General features: G+C 43.1%; 1 pseudogene; it reads left to right on the top strand.

Moving 5' to 3' along the window:
- Positions 1 to 5,003: 5,003 nt before the first annotated feature.
- On the top strand, positions 5,004 to 6,052 carry LOC126083706 (suppressor of SWI4 1 homolog; annotated as a pseudogene).
- The last annotated feature ends 228 nt before the right edge of the window (positions 6,053 to 6,280 follow it).

The raw sequence follows: 6,280 nt of genomic DNA, 5'->3' as shown, positions 1-6,280 counted from the left end.
TGTCAGTTTGTTGTACTGTGGTGGCTTGTGTGTTGTTATGATGCTAAAAGCTATCTCACCAACCTGGTGGACAGGTTTCAATGGAGCTTTTAGATTAAGACAGACTAGGAAGAAAGGCCTGGTAGTCTACTCCTGAAAATGAGCCAATGAAAACCCTATGGATCACAATTAAATATTGTCCAAGATAGGGCTGAAGATGAGCCCCTTAGGTTGGAAGGCACTCAAAATACACAGTGGCTGCAACAATGAACTTAAGCATGCTAAGGATTGTGAAAACAGCACAGGACTGGGAAATATTTTGTTTTGTTTGTACATGGGGTTGCCATGAATTGGAGATGACTCAACTACAACTAACAACAAACTTACAAAGAAAAGCTCAAAGAGTGATATTTAAAGTATTCTAAAAGGGGCTACATCTTTCTTAGTTTGTTTCCCTCTTTAGTTTCTCCACCAAACTCACACTATATGTTCTAGAACAGGCTTACCTTCTTTGTGAGAGAAAAAGATAACTTTGGAGGTCAATTCCAACTTGTTGGGTCAATTCCAACTCTTAAGGGCCCTATAGTACAGAGTAGAACTGCCCCATAGGGTTTCCAAGGCTGTAATCTTTATGGAAACAGATTGCCACATCTTTCTCCTGTGGAGAGGCTGGTGGGTTCAAATTGCTGATCTTTCAGTTAGCAGGCAAGCACTTAACCACTGTGCCACCAGCGCTCCTTTGAAGAACGTTGGAAGGCCCCAGTTCTCCAAATACTTATCTTCTCTTTCTCCTACAGCACTTCACTGGGTCAAGACTTTGCATTTTCAGAAAGGATTGTTTTTAAAATCTAACTGTATTAACTCAGAGAACTCATCATGGCCTCATTCATTGTTCCAGAAGCTTTCAAATATGTCCCTGTGACAAATATGCCAGAGATAATTATAATAAAAGACAGATTTCCAGGGTGAGTCCATGGCTGTGCCCAAGTTCAGAAGTGCTACTTGAATCCCTGCCCTTCCATCCCAACAAGAGAGCTTTCAACAGGTAAGTGAGGAAAGAAGGCATTACTGCAGGACTGTTATTTAATGTTCTTTAACTTATATAAAAAATAATAATTTGTTGATGTTAGTTATTTGGCTATTAAAGAAAGTCAAGACCCCAAAAAACCTGTTTGTAAGTCCTTTCTTTTATTGTTTTCACTTTGTAAACCCGTACTTGCAAAGAGAAACTTAACTTACTCATCTAGTACCTCTTCCCTGAAGTGTTTTGGTTCTTTAAAGTTTTATTTATTTATTTTTAATCAGAGCTTATCAAGTATTTTTTCCAAAATAGACTGGTTTCATCAGTGTTAAAATCTGCTGAGGCAGTTTGTGTCACTTAGAATTGTAACGGCTACATGTAACAGAAACTGGCTCAAACAGGTTTTTCTCACATAGCAAGAGTCCCAGTGGTGTACTTTCCACAACTGATGCAGTTGCTCTCGGGAGTCATCAAAGAACTAGACACCTTCTATCTCCTTGTCTATTGCCCTTAGTTTGTGCCTTTTAACCTCATGGTTGTAAGATGGCTGATATACTCCAGACGTTGCATCTTCATTCCACCAGGAAGAATAAGGGGAAAATGAACAGCAAAAAGCTCATAACAGCTGTGTCTGTCCCCTTGTGACAGAAAAACAGTAGCTTTTACAAAATCCTCATCTGAAGGCTTCCCCTCATTAGCCACAACGGGGCCACGTAAGCCCATAATTGTAAGGTGGTCTAAGAAGATAAATCTTTTAATTGGCTTACACTGTTAAACACTGCTACCACAAATAAAATCAGAGCTGATAAGGAATTAAGCATTGTGAATATGAAATTCAAGTTACAAATAAGAAAGAAAGGGAGAAAGGCTATTGTGGGTTAATAAGCAGTGAGTGCCGTACAGGTCATTAATGACCTCTACAAACACCATTGCGTGTCTTCATTTTCCTTCTTGTCATTCACTTTGATGATATGTAGATGCGAATTGCCTTGAGTATGAGTCATCATCCATTGCTCCTATAAAACTTTCTATCAGCAGTAATTTTATTTACTACATATAAGTTTTACAGTCCCAAGTGTACTCCTATCCCTCTCTTTTATTAACCTTAGGCATTCAGTGTTGACAGCTTTTTGATACTTTTCTGCAAAATCACTACTGACTTTTGTTGGGAGCAGGAAACTTGATATGTTTTTGTTAAGTAGCAAAATTTCATTTCTGTTTATGAAACTTCTGAGGTTAAAAGTCATTAAGTAGGAGAGTGTCTCTATAGGCCGCCACTGGTCTGTCAGTTTTTCATACTGTGGTGGCTTGCATGTGACAGTGATGTTGGAAATATTCTACTGGTATTTCAAATACCAACAGGGTCAACCATGGAGGGCAGGGTTCGGTGGAGCTTCCAGATTAAGACAGACTAGGAAGAAAGGTCTGGTGATGTACTTCTGAAAACTAGCTGATGAAAACTCTATGAACCACAACAGAACATTGTCCAGCTTGCTCGCTCTGAGCATGGCATCAGGAGGGATCAATCACCAGAGGAAGACATGAGATTTGGTGAAGCAGAGGGCTGACAAGGGTGAGGGAGACTTGGTGAGATGGATTGGCATAACAACTGCAAAGATGGACTCAAACATGCTGACGATTGTGAGGATGACACAGACTAGGCAACGTTTCACTCTGTCATACGTGGGGTCGCCATGAGTGGGAGTTGACTCCTTGGCAGCTAACAACAAAAACTCTGTATAGCGGTCAAATCAATTGTAATAAACTGCACAGTTGATTATGTCCCACCAGTATATTGTGGCACTACAGCTGAGAACTGCTCCATTAGACAGTAAGATTCGTAGACTGTTCCTTACCACGAAGGTTAACGTTTAACTCAGTTAACAGAAAGACTCAGAACACATAAACATTGATGGCTGTAAGCATTGGTGATGCCATCACGTAAAGTGGTCACCACATTAGGGTGGGCCTAGGCAGCTGCAGAGTTGAGGGTAACTTTGAAATACCAATTAACCTTCTTCCTGAACTGGAAGGCCAAACCTGTGTCCTTGGGCTAGTATCAGATGACCTTAATTACCACCTGATTCATTGAAACTGAATCCTAAATAACATTTTTAGATTTAACTGAAAAGCATTAGCAAATTTATGAATTAGGTCTCAGTGGGCTCGCTCTTCACCAGTAAAACACACTCTTCTTCTTTTTTTTTTTTTTTTGACTTAATTGTAAGGGTCAGTTGGTGAAATTATTGACCAAGATTGGGTAACCACTATGAAATGCAAGAGATAGTTGTTGAATTGAGGTGAGGAATCAGATGTACTTGGGAAATTCAAGCTCATTTTCACTTCTCTCTGGGAAACCCTGGTAGCATAGTGGTTAAGAGGTACGGCTGTTAACCAAGAAGTCGGCAGTTTGAATCTGTCAGGCGCTCCTTGGAAACCCTATGGGGCAGCTCTACTCTGTCCTATAGGGTCACTATGAGTCCGAATTGACTCGACCGCAACAGGTTTCTTGGTTTTCTGGGCTTAAGGAATAACTTTTTCAGAAGACACTATGATTAGCATTATGTAAACAGAGCCTTAATCATTAGCTCTCAATGGCTCCTTAGAGGTGTCCTCAGGCCTGAACCACCCACAGATCCAAGCAAGAAAAACTTTATTCTCTACTATTGGGTGTGGTTTAAAAGCTAATTCTCACCTCCACTGTTGCTGAGGGATAGAAGAGTTTCTGAACAGTCCATTGAAAGGCAATTTAGCTGTTTTAAGACAAAACTCAAGATTACAATTTCCAGTAAAACTGCCAGAAGAATTCAAGGAAGCGGAGTGAATTTTCTGGCCCGGAATCTGGCCAAAACAGGGTAACTAACTTCTATTAGGTCTTTAGTGGTCACGGTTTTAGGGCCACTGTGTCTTCTGTTAAAATTCCTCAGCAATGGTTTTGAGCTGTCTCTCCTCGATGTTGCTGAATCCTAAGTTATCGGCAATTTTGCTTTTCGTGTTTCACTAGGCCTTTTTTGTTGTTTTTAACTTTAAAGCTTCCCTCTTAAATGCTCATCACCCAAGCTGACAGAAGGCATCCTTATCTCTGGTTAGTTGTTTCTGCTTATACAGTTTCTCTCCTTAGCCTAGAAGTATGTTTTAATTGAACTATTTAGTGTCCAAGTTGCGAAAAGAGCTCATAGCCCTATCTAAGGGCAGTTGTCTCACTAAATGGTCTGTTTAAGACATGGTTGACCTTGAATTTAAAACATGAGAAGTCCAGAGACTTGTGAATCTCTCCTGGGATCCTGAGTACAGGGTCACAGGTTGGCAGTACGAGGAACTTTCTGTTTTTAATAATAATAATAACAAATTCTACTAAAATGTGCCACATTTTACCTGGAAATGGAATGGAATGGAAAACCAGATTGCTTTATAATTGACAGCTTTGTCTCCCAGCAGATGGCTGTAATCTCCTGCATGTGCCAAACACAGACTCTAGGCTTTTTGAGTCTGTAGTGAAAACAGAAAGGACAAATATTTATCGTAATTACAACATTTCTGCATTGGATATAGTTTCACAGCCTTTTAATCCTCCTTGATTAGAACTATTTTTTTTTTTTCTTGCCAGTTGAAGAAGTTTGTTTATCAACATTTTGAGAAACATTTCAAGCTTTAATAACTATAAAGCTAGGTCATACAGAAACAACTCTCTCTCTTTTTAGCTTACTTCGTAGTAAATCTATACATCAGCCCATGCAGAGAGTTTGCTGCAACATGCTCTAGCCCTGGAACAACAGATTCAAGGCTCAGATTCAAATAGGACTGTACACATCTCTGGATTTGGCTGAGGAAATAATCAAGTCTTCAAAAAAAAAAAAAAATTCCACTCATTTCTGCTGGTTAATTCTTGTCAAGAAGGTCATTTGGAGGTCTCTCAAGTGACTCAACGTAATTAGGTTCTGTGTAATCTGTGGAAATTACTTATTGGGCAACTTGAGCCAAACATGAATAATCCTATCAGACCATGTCCCTCTTCATTGCTAGCAGATCATTAGTCAGCATTTTCATCATGATCCTCCTCAAAAGTACTACAGCCATGCGCCGCACTATGTCTGTTGAGGTAATGTCCCACAGCATAATGTCCGTGGTCTGGCGCTTGCCCTCTGGGGAATGCTCATCTCTTCCTCCAGGTGCTTCACAGCTTCCGCCCCCAAAGGTCTCACAGGAAGCTCATGGCCACTGTGTTTCAGATCCTGTTCCCATCCATCCATGTGCACAAGGTAAACCTGAACACCGTCAAGCGCTGCTTCCTCATCATTCGACTCCCAGGAGCTGGATTTCCGCCATTATAGCAGCAAAGTCGTTCCTATCCGCGCAAGTCACTTGAAGAAGCTTCTCCTGAGTGGTGTGCAGGACACCAGCCGACAGCTGGCAATGGGCGGGGGGCGGGGAGGTGTCAGAGGGAGCCGGAGCTGGACAGCAGGTGCAACCTCACTGAGCTCCCCCAGGCCATCACTAGGGGTGGCAACGTGTGGCCCAGCAGAGTGCCTTGCAGCTCACTGAGATCGGTCCTGGGTTGACAACGCAGCTTATCAAGATCCAGGAAGGCCTTGGGGAGGGGAACGTGCTGTTCCAGTTTCATGCACAAGACAGAGGAAAATCTGCAGGCCATCCTGGTGGCGGAAGAGGAGAGGCTGCAGCTGAAGGCCCAGGAACAGGAGTAGGAGGCCGACAATGTGCAGCGCAAGTGGGAGCAGCAAGAAGCCCACAAGAGGAGGAGCCTGGTGGACATGAAGAGGGCATAGGCAGAGGATCCAGCTCCTCTGGAGGGCAAGGGGGCAAACTGACCTGAACGAGAGGAGGGTGAAGCTGAGTATTCCCGCCAGGAGGTGTGTGAGGAGCCTGAGGAGGACATGTTCCCCAGGCTACCAAGCGGTGGGGCCTCCATGCAAGAAGCAGAGAGTAAAGGATAAGAGGCCTCCAAAGCCCAAGGGCAGGTCCCGCGGAGCCCAGGCCAAGCTGGGGTCCGGAGGGGCTGCTCGGGGCATGTGCAGAAGCTGTCCAGCCGCCTAAGAGAGCTGCAGAGCCTGAGCCCCAGCAAGGCTGAAGGAATAGCCCAGATAGAGTCCCAGAGATGCTGCCCTGGGCCTCTGTTTCCTTTTATAAACGAGCTGGTTCCCTAACTCCACTCCCATCCCACAATAAATGACTGATGTTCCCAAAAAGAGGAAAAAAAAAATTCCCTTCCTTTCTCTGGGGGATGCTCACAGCCAGACTTGGCAGTGAGCCCACCCACTGGCT

This window comes from Elephas maximus, chromosome 10 (genome assembly GCF_024166365.1).
Source record: "Elephas maximus indicus isolate mEleMax1 chromosome 10, mEleMax1 primary haplotype, whole genome shotgun sequence".
Lineage (NCBI taxonomy): Eukaryota > Metazoa > Chordata > Mammalia > Proboscidea > Elephantidae > Elephas > Elephas maximus.
The sequence above is the reverse complement of the archived record's forward strand: the minus strand, read 5'-3'. Positions and strand labels throughout refer to the sequence as shown.